Source organism: Cherax quadricarinatus, chromosome 32 (genome assembly GCF_038502225.1).
Source record: "Cherax quadricarinatus isolate ZL_2023a chromosome 32, ASM3850222v1, whole genome shotgun sequence".
In the NCBI taxonomy this organism is placed as follows: Eukaryota; Metazoa; Arthropoda; class Malacostraca; order Decapoda; family Parastacidae; genus Cherax; species Cherax quadricarinatus.
Window position 1 is genome coordinate 1,302,677 of NC_091323.1, and position 11,121 is coordinate 1,313,797.

Here is an 11,121-nt window from a genome sequence, read left to right on the forward strand (position 1 = left end):
TCAGGGCCTAATCAAAGAGACTTACTGCTAGCCGCACGTAGTCCAACGTACGAGCCACAACCCACAGTCTTTGCATTTTTTAAGGACGACACTTTAGATCATGACTCCTCTCATTACAGAAGCATCGCTTTTACTAATGCAGTTTATGTATTCATGTAATACCTTGTCCATGTTCAGTATGGTAATGAGAAAGCCGAAATTCTCTCCCCTCATCAATTTGTCTTTTGAAAGAGCGGTGCTACTATCGATCCCTTATTCCGCTAATTTATATATTCATCCGCAATGCCTCACCTCACTCACAATTCCGACTGTTAATGTAGTCTTTCTTTTTCATCTCGAAAAAGCTTACGCATTACCTGGCGTTACAGTTAGGTTACCCAGGTCTGTTCCTTGGACCTTCATAAAATTTATCACTTTTATTTGAAGATTTCTTTTAGGAGAGGCACTTTCGTTTTGGGGTAAATTATATCTTTTTCCCTGACGTTGTACAATTAGTGAGCATACCTACCTTAAAAGTTGTGTTCTTAACACCACCTAATAATTAAGATCTAGCCTCTGTGTTTTTCCAATTAGTGCTTTGTCATCTCTATATGTAGATTATTTTTCACTGGTTGTTCCGGTGATGACAGTTAACCTGTTGCGGCCACTCTCCAGTTTGCAACGAATTGTCCTTCTTAATCGGTCACTTCTCATGGGCTTCAGTTGTCTAATGCTAAAGGAGACCAGATGCCTATTACTTGAAGGCCTCTTATCCCTCATTCCGCTCTCTGTCTGTATTCTTTAAATAACCTTGGACGATACGGTCAGATTTCTCCTTCTGCTCTGAAATCCTCAAATAAACCAAAAACTACTGTAATAGCTACCTGAACCTACTTGAAACTGTAGTCTTCCTCGAGGAGGAGCTCTCGGCTTCAGCGCTGCATTCAGTTATGTTATTTTATTATCAAGACTATACTACGACGTCCAGCTAAATTCTCAGCCTCCCCAGAAACTCTTTCTTAACTTGAGTTCCCATTTGTAATCCAGGATTATCTTTACCTCGTTGGACTTTTTTTTTTTTTTTTATCTTTCCCAGTTGAAAGCCAGTTTGCAGTAGCAAGTAACTAGTTTTGCAGAAGACACGATACCCAGTGTCAGCGATCCGTGCACGTATAGAACAGTTGTGAATATTAGTTAATAACCCTAATCTGTTTAATCAATAGCCCCATTTATTATGCCCATTTTATAACAAAAAGGCACAATACCGTGACTGGAACGATACACAAATAACCCGCACATAAAAGAGAGAAGCTTACGACGACGTTTCGGTCCGACATGGACCATTGACAAAGTCACACTAACAGAGGTGGAGCAGGACGGCTATATATAGGCAGGAAGAGGTGAAGGTAGTAGTAGTAGTAGTAGTAGTAGTAGTAGTAGTAGTAGTAGTAGTAGTACAAGAATTGTATATAATACCGACAAGATGAAATTAAGACACATGCACAACACCCGGGCATCCCCATCCTCTGTTAGTGTGACTTTGTCAATGGTCCAAGTCGGACCGAAACGTCGTCGTAAGCTTCTCTCTTTTATGTGCGGGTTATTTGTGTATGCCCATTTTCTCTCTACATTTGCCCTCTAATGGCACCTCTTAATTTACCTCCCCTTTACGTTCACTCTTCATCTTATTTCGCCTCCATCCATACATGGCTCTAAAAGTCTTCATGAATTCTATGTATCTTTTTTTTTTTTTTCAGAAAGAATAATCCAAGGCTAGTTAAGAGACCCGGGCAGTATTTTTACAGTAGGGTTATATACACTTTTCTATACTGTCATACATATTTTGACCATATTTACCTCGTCATTCGTGCTTGTTTTGGACTCCCAAAATGTGTAACAAGCCATCAAGAATTTCGACTCTTTATCTTCCTGTCATCCTTCATTTACCACTTTATGTCGCATTTCTAGTAAGTGCAAGGAAGTCGATTTTAGCTGGGTCTCTACAGTGCCCATGTTCATGGCAATAAACAAGCCGCTGTTTCAGCTATTCATGACCTTCCAGTTTCCTGCAGGGATATTTCTTTCAGTATTCCCTCTGCAACTGATAGAACACTGCTGGTCCAGCTTAGAATGCAATGGATTGTATTCTATAAATCCACACCTCTTCAAGGGGGGCTCCTTGGCGTGGTGAAGAGGCTCTTGGTCTGAGGAATTAGACCTATCGGTCTTCTTCCTCAGACCGAACCTAATTACCCCCCAATCTCCCCTCCCCTATCCCATCCTCCCCATCCTCCCCTTTTTCTTTTCCTCATCCTCCTCCCCACCCCTCCCTTTTGCCCTTCCTCTTTTTGTCCTTTGGGATTTCTCCCACAGGCGCGCTAGTTCCTAGGTAGGGGAAAGGATACCGGGGTTCATCCCATTCCGTTGAGGTTCTGAGCGGTGGCGTAGTTTGCCGTGGAATCTGGATCGCCTGGGGATGTCCCGATCCCTCTCCGGTATCCCGGAGTAGCTTTGGGTGTCTTTCGGGCGACAAGTGTATCTCTGGAAGCCACCTTTCGGATTCCGGGGGTGGTGGCCGAAGGAGGTATGCTTTGTGGTGGATATCCGGCAACCCTCTCTTTTGTCCACCGAGGTAGCTCGGCAGATGTGAGGTTGCTATCCCGGATTGTTAGTTTACTAGCATGATGGGTAGGGTATGGCACGGGTTCCATGCGGCATCTGCGCTACTTGCGGTGCTGAGGTCCTCTTGGGTGCGGAGGGAGATTTCTGGCCCTTTCATTCCTCCTAGGAACTATCCCTCCCCGGTCCCCCCTTTTTTTATTCTTTTTTTTATTTTTATTTTCTTTTCTTCTTTCTTTTTTTTTTTTCTTAAAAACAAAAAGAAAGAAGTAACCTAACCATGGCAGCCCTAGTCCATGAACCTGGTACCCCCGGGCCCCTTCTTGATACCGCACCCCGTTCTGACCCCGCCTCATCTTTGGACCACTCTTCAGACATTCCTCATGCCTCTGTACCTATTGCCGGTGCTGTTTCCTCACCCGCTTCAGGTACTGAGGCCTCGACTGACTCCTTCGATTTATCGGACCTTCGCTCTCCTCTGACTATGCTTCCGGCCTCTCCCTCTACTGTGCGGCAATTTTCAAATCGCCGACCCGTTCCACGTCGGACCAACTCTGGTCCCACGCCTAAACGCCAACGACAATTACCTGCTGATGATACTTCTCCACCTTCTCGTTCTTCTCAGAAACGATCGACACGTCCTTCACTACCTTTCCACGCTCAGTTTCAGACTGAACAATGGACTAAATTCTTCACTTTACGACCAACTTCCTCTACTGCCTATCTTTCTGACCATAGTATTGGCAAGGCACTCCTATGCCATGTTGGTAAAGATATTTCTTTTCATGCTCTTAAGAGCGGTACGCACATCATTACCGTACAGAATGCTTCCCAGGCTCATGAGCTCTCTCGTCTTTCCCATATCGATACTGTCCCTGTCACTCTTGAAAAACATCATTCCCTCAATTCTTGTAGTGGTACTGTCATTCTGCCCCATACCATAGTTCAACAAAATTTCCAGACATGTGGCACTGACATTCTTGAACAGCTGGAACTTCAAGATCTCCCAATCCTCAAGGTAGACACTTACGTTCTTCCTGCCCGTGGGCGGAGACGATACCCTAGCAATGTGGCTCGTTTAACTTTTGACAGCCAAGAACTCCCATCCTCAGTTTATATAGCAGGACATCGGTTACAAGTTCGAAAGGTGATCCCTACACCACAACAGTGTAGAAATTGCTGGCGATTTGGCCATCCAGCGAAATATTGCAGATCTATCGCCGAATGCCCAGTCTGTGGTGCCGATGACCATTCTAATACGTCTTGCAATCGATCTCCCTCTTGCCTTAACTGTCATGAGGCTCACCCTTTGTACTCTCGCCGTTGTCAGGTCTATTTAAACGAGCGGGAAATCCGTTACCTCAAAGAGACAGAAGGTCTCCCTTATGCCATGGCAGTTTCTCATCTCCGCCTCCAAGGGAGACTCCCACGTGTTTCTTATTCCCGTGTTTCAAAACGTCCCCCCACTTCTGGTATCCCATCTTCTACACCCACCTCTGTGGTTACCTCTCCCATAATCACTCCTGTATCTAATCCTTTTGCTGTCCTCGGCTCAGACGTCCCTACTTCAACGCCTCAGTCTAATCTCGCTTCTTCGAGTTCTCTCTCACAAGCCTCAGTATCGACGAGACCTCGTATGACACCTCCTCCCAATCGTCCCTCTATTTCTCAAAAGTCAAAAAAAGGTCCGTTAACACCTCCTACCCATCCTCCACCTCCTCATTTTACCCTCCCTGTCTCTGTCCCTGGTTCTTCCCCTCTCACTGGCTCAGTTACAAGTGTAGAGGTTCACCCTCCTCCTCGTACTGTACCTTCCTCCCCTGTTCCCTCCCAAGTTTCTACCTCTTCTGCCACCTCCCAGGTTCCTGCCTCTTCTGTCCCCTGCCACGCTTCTCCAGTTCCCTCCACCCTTTTGCCCCCCCTACCTTGGTACAGTCCAATACAGTTCCAATCTTTACTCATCCTCCCCCTACCATTCCCAATATTGTCTCCCATACGACATCTCTGTATTCCAAAACACTTGAAGCAATCTCTGAATATATTGCAGAGACCAAACCATCAATGGACACTGATCCACCTTCCGCTCTTTCTCTCTCCTCTGCTCCATCTGCGCAACTCCTTTCTTCACAGCGCACCGTTCCTTCGCTGCTTGAACGTTTTCCACTGCCTCCGCATGTGGACTTTTCTAACCCTTCTAGTCCGTAGAAACCCTTACCTGCGGATTTCAAGTATCTTTATCATTGCCAATCATGGCCTATTTACAGTGGAATATACGCGGCCTCAGGGGTAATCGGGGTGAGCTTCAGATGTTACTCTCCCAGTTTGCCCCTGTTGGTGTTTGCTTACAGGAACCAAAATTACACTCTGCTGTTATTTTTCACATCTCAGGCTATAATTTATTGTATTCTTCAGATCCTTTTCCTGATGGGACCTTTAATGAAAGTGCCCTTCTTCTCCGCACTGATATTCTGTACCATCAGCTATTTGTTCATACTTCGCTGCATTACACAGCAGCCCGTATCCACTTACATAGGTGGTATACGCTCTGTTCTTTATATCTCTCTCCTTCTCGGGCATTCTCTATTCCGGATTTTGCCTTCCTTGTTTCGTCATTACCGCCACCGATTCTGTTACTTGGTGATTTTAATGCCCACCATTTCCTCTGGGGGTGGGGTCTCACTGTGATTCCCGTGGAATTCAGTTAGAGGCTTTTCTTGCCACCCACCCCCTCCATGTTTTAAATACAGGTACTCACACCCATTTTGATCCTCGGACTCATGCTCTCTCTTGCATCGATCTCTCAGTCTGCTCTTCCTCCGCCGCATTAGACTTCACTTGGTCTGTTCTCCCGGACTTACATGACAGTGATCATTTCCCAATCATTCTTACTTCCCCTTCATATTCGCCACCTCTTCGCACCCCACGCTGGCAATTTAATCGGGCAAATTGGAACCTTTACTCACACCTAACTGTTTTTAAAGAGGTTCCTTCTTCGTCCTCCATCGATGAGCTTTTACACCTCTTCTCGTCCTCCGTTTTCACCACAGCTTCTCATTCTATACCCCAAACTTCGGGCAGGCATTCTCAGAAATGCGTGCCTTGGTGGTCTCCTGCTTGTGCTCGTGCAGTACGTTTGAAACGCGCTGCATGGGGCAGGTACCGGTACAATAGAACCACAGAGCGACTCCTTGATTTTAAACAGAAGCGTGCGATCGCTCGCCGTGTCATCCGTGATGCTAAACGCACTTGCTGGCGAGATTATGTCTCCACCATCACCTCTGCTTCCTCTATGAGTGCAGTCTGGAAAAAAGTACGAAAACTGAGTGGTAAATATTCTCCTGACCCGGCTCCTGTTCTGTGGGTTGCCGGTGTTGATATAGCAAACCCACTAGATGTTGCCAATGATATTGGCAATCATCTGGTCCGTATTTCTCATTTCTTTCCTCAAAGTCTGCCAGAGAGTTAGCACCCTTGGACTTTTCTTCTCTCAGAGAAGAACAGTATAATGTGCCTTTTACACTTCAAGAACTGGAGGCAACACGCTCAGCTTGTCGATCATCGGCAGCTGGGCCCGACGACATTCATATTCGTATGCTACAACATTTACATCAGTCAGCCCTTGCAGTCCTATTACGCCTTTACAATCTTATTTGGTCACAAGGAGTTCTTCCACAGCTGTGGAAATCCGCCATTGTTCTCCCTTTCCGCAAACCAGGCACTACGGGACATGAAACCTCCCACTATCATCCCATTGCTCTTACCAGTGCAGTTTGCAAAGTAATGGAACGCCTAGTAAATAGACGTTTAGTGTGGTATTTAGAGAAACACAACAGTCTCTCCACTCGTCAATATGGCTTTCGTAAGGGACGTTCTACCATAGACCCGTTACTACGCTTGGATACGTATGTTCGTAATGCCTTTGCGAATAACCACTCAGTTATTGCCATATTTTTTGACCTTGAGAAGGCATATGACACAACTTGGAGGTATAATATTTTAGCCCAAGCCCACTCCTTAGGCCTTCGAGGCAATCTACCATCCTTCCTTAAGAACTTTTTAACTGACAGGCATTTCCGTGTTCGGGTTAATAATGTGCTCTCCCCGGACTTTATCCAAGCTGAAGGTGTCCCCCAGGGATGTGTTCTGAGCACAACACTTTTTCTCCTTGCTCTTAATGATTTGGCCTCTAGTCTTCCATCAAATATTTGGTCATCACTCTATGTTGATGACTTCGCTATTGCCTGTGCAGGCGCTGACTGTCACCTCATTACAGTTTCTCTCCAACATGCAGTCGACCGTGTTTCCAATTGGGCCACCACACGTGGGTTTAAATTTTCCAGCACTAAAACCCACCAAATCACTTTCACTAGACGCTCTGTCATCTCCGATCATCCTTTGTACCTCTATGGCTCCCGTATCCCTGAACGTGATACAGTCAAGTTTCTGGGCCTCCTCTTTGATCGTAGGTTATCCTGGAAACCTCACATTACCTCTCTGAAGGCAACTTGTCACAGCCGGCTGAACCTTCTTAAAACCCTTGCTCATCTTTCATGGGGAGCTGATCGTCGAACCCTCCTTCGCCTACATTCCACCCTTATTTTATCGAAACTTGATTATGGTGACCAGATCTATTCAGCGGCATCTCCTGCTACTCTCTCTAGCCTTAACCCCATTCATCACCAAGGATTACGTTTATGCCCTGGTGCTTTTCGCTCTTCCCCTGTCGAGAGCCTCTATGCAGAAGCGAACGTTCCATCCTTATCCGATCGCCGTGATGCCCATTGCCTGCGCTACTATGTACGCTCTCATGATCTCCGAAATCCTTCCATTTATAGAATGGTCACTGATATTAGTAGACATTCTTTATTTGTTCGCCGCCCCTGTTTACTCCGTCCCTTCTCTCTTCGCCTTCATTCGCTCTTGTCTTCTCTTCAACTACCACCTTTCTATGTACATGTAGCATCTCACTTTTCCCTACCCCCCTTGGAAGTTCCAGCTGTTCGAGTCTGTTCTTTCTCCCTCCCTTGCTCGAAAGCCCAACTGTCTACGGTCGCTTCCCGCTCTCATTATCTTGACCACTTTCACTCTCATTCTCATGCCATTGCTGTGTACACAGATGGCTCTAAGTCTTCTGACGGCGTAGGATTCGCAGCAGTGTTTCCGGACAGCGTCGTACAAGGGCATTTACTATCTTCGGCTAGTATTTTTACTGCTGAATTATATGCCATCCTTACAGCACTTATCCGTATTGCATCTATGCCTGTGTCATCATTTGTGATTGTCTCAGACTCCCTTAGTGCTTTACAGGCTATACAAAAATTTGATACACCTCACCCCTTAGTCCTCCGTATCCAACTTTGGCTACGCCGCATCTTTACCAAGCATAAAGATATTATTTTTTGTTGGGTCCCTGGTCATGTTGACGTACAGGGCAATGAACAGGCAGACACTGCTGCGCGGTCAGCAGTACATGACCTACCAGTTTCTTATAGAGGTATTCCATTTACGGACTATTTTACTGCAATATCTTCCCACCTTCACACCCGTTGGCAACAACGTTGGTCTACTATGCTCGGCAACAAACTTCAATCTATTAAACCGAGTATAGGTTACTGGCCGTCTTCTTATCACCAGTGTCGAGGTTGGGAGACTACTCTCTCCCGTCTTCGCATTGGCCATACTCGTCTTACTCATGGATATCTCATGGAGAGGCGTCTTGCTCCTCTCTGTGAGAATTGCCAAGCTCCATTATCAGTCAGCCACATTCTGTTGGACTGCCCACTTTATCAACGAGCACGCAGAATTTACCTCTGTCGTCGTCTTCGCTCCGCTGCTCTCTCTTTACCTTCCCTTCTCGCTGATGGACCCACCTTTCATCCGGGCTCTCTCATTGACTTTTTGACAACAACTGACTTACTTCACAAATTCTGATACCTTCAGCCCTTTCTACTTCAATCTCTTGCTACCCTCTACCCCCGTACTATCCCCTGCCCCGCTGTTTTCTGTAACCTGCTGATCATCCCCCCTCCCTTCTGCCATCCAATTCCCTTGCTTCCTTCCCTACCCTGCAGCGCTGTATAGCCCTTGTGGCTTAGCGCTTCTTTTTGATTATAATAATAATAATATAAATCCTCATCTATGATTCAAGCATTCTTCTTCACACTGCAACCAGGTTTGAGAAACTGCGCTCGCACTCTCATGATGAGGACTAGTATAGTTCTCCAGGTACAGCAGGGTGGCAGTGAGAGTTTCCCGTATCTTCATAGTGTGTCCTATCACTGGGCACTCAGGATTTACTTAGAGCATTTTCATTGGACTAGAGCACTTTGGTGTATACTCACTTTTTTTTTTTAATTAACCTACTCTGCCAATTACGAATGGCTAAATTATTATTATTATAATCAAGGGGAAGCGCTAAACCCGGAGGATTATACAGCGCCTAGGGGAGGGGGATGTGGAACTGGAGCACAGATCTAATTCCCTAAATCAAGAGCCCCTCACCAACATCAAGGAACCTTCCTTGAGGGGTACGAATGGCTAAAGCTCTCGCTTCACACGGCGAGGGACCGGGTTCGATTCCAAGCGAGAGTAGGAACATTGGGCGTGTTTATTTACACCGGTTCACCCATCAGTAAAATGGGTACCTGGTGTGGGTCGCATCCTGGAATAAAACTGACCTAATTTGCCCGAAATGCTCTGCATAACAAGCGGCTTTCTATATAATAGTATGTCATTGGGGTCTGTATACCTTGTGCATGTACTTGTAGTAAATAATGATATATTATTACTCGCCCTAACCCCCGTTTCCATTACCTCATGCCCTTGCATTCCGCTAACCATTGCAAGCTCCTACCATAACACATTCCAACCCAGTGCTCAATGAGGCACATGGGTTCAACACACAAAACAATTATATTATTCTTATAAAACAAAGGTAACTTCAGAAATAAATTTATTTAGGGCAATGCATGCTTACCACTGTTACGATGTTGCCTAGACTCTTAGTGATAAATAGTTGTCAAGGACTGTAGCACGTGCTCTCGTAGTGTAGTGGTTATCACGTCTGCTTTACACGCAGAAGGTCCCAGGTTCGAGCCCTGGCGAGAGCAACAATGTTTTGTTGCCTTGTTAGAGAAGACTGATCTCCGGCAAAGGAGAAATGTTGAGTATGCTTCCTTAAACCAGCTAATTCAACTTAGGAGAGCTGCTTCTGCTTTAAGAAGAATGGTCACTCTCGGGACTAGTGTTTTAATCTACAGAGACAGGGATAGGAAGGATGACTGAGAGTGTCTACCTTAGGCTATGCCCTATACCAACTCCTGTCCTCAGTATTCCTTCTACTGTTACTCATGTTCTCTTAATACTAATTAACACTTCCTCTTTACCATCACCTGCTTTCAGATGCTGCTGTATTACTGTAACTAAAAATAGCGATATTACAGTGGAATATGTGAGGATACAGGGGAACTCAGGGAGACCTCCAAATGCGGATACTGCGTTTTCCGTTGCATGTATTTACAAGAACCAATATTACATTACTCAGTTGTAATTCTAATAATTTTTTATATATTTTTAAAAGAGCAGAAGGGTACATGTAGCATACAATGGTCATATACATGTTCTTATAACAAAAACTTATACAGATATAACCGACATATCTTCCACATCAAAGGGGTATGAGACCAATACCCTTTCATAATTTAACACATCCCACATATATATAAACAAAAAACCTAATTATTTTCCACAAAAACCGGAACAATACCCTGTAACGGTGAATACCAAATCTCCAGAGCATTAATGATACGTTAAGTTTTCAACATACGTAACAACAAACTAAAACATGGGATAAAAACTAGACCTATACATACAATTAAATTCTTACATCAATTAACAACCAGCAGATGTTAATGAGTATACAAACAACCAACCTTAACCCACATAATTTAAAAAAAAACAATTCTCTGGTGCTACATAACCACTCTCCTCCATCTATAAACTTAAAACATATAACTGAAGGGTAACGTTGCACAGCCATGGTAAACAAAATCTAGTGCACTACCTTCACACTGAAATAATGAAATATGCCAGACAAAAAAAAACCTTACCCCCCCCTTTTATCCTAGGTCCCCAAGAACGGGGTTCATTGAAAGTGCATAATGCAAAAGCCCCCGAAGTCCAATGTATACAATACAAAAAAAAATAAATATTAGAACAAGGGGTTACAAAGGAACAGAAGTAAATTTTAAAATAAAACACCAATCGCAATACATAATACAAGACAAGATATGCACCAAGTATAAATTAAAAGTGGCGCTTATCCTGCTAAGACCAAAAACTACATGTACCGCAGAAACCTGTGACTTGAGTCTTAATTGACACAGCTAGGTTCTTAAAACCCAGATCCCAAGGGCTTGTTATCCTGGTTATAAAGGGTATTTTGAACACAGGGAACATAGCCATTAGGGTTATGTTCCCTGTGTCTCAAAAAAAAAAAAACGTTCTTTGAGACATGACTGTTGT

General features: G+C 44.6%; 1 non-coding gene across 1 annotated transcript; it reads left to right on the plus strand.

Annotated features, from left to right (window-relative positions):
- The first annotated feature begins 9,634 nt into the window (after positions 1-9,634).
- TRNAV-UAC (transfer RNA valine (anticodon UAC)) lies at positions 9,635-9,707 on the plus strand. The gene has a single exon. It is a non-coding gene; the product is annotated as a tRNA-Val (tRNA).
- Positions 9,708-11,121: the final 1,414 nt, after the last annotated feature.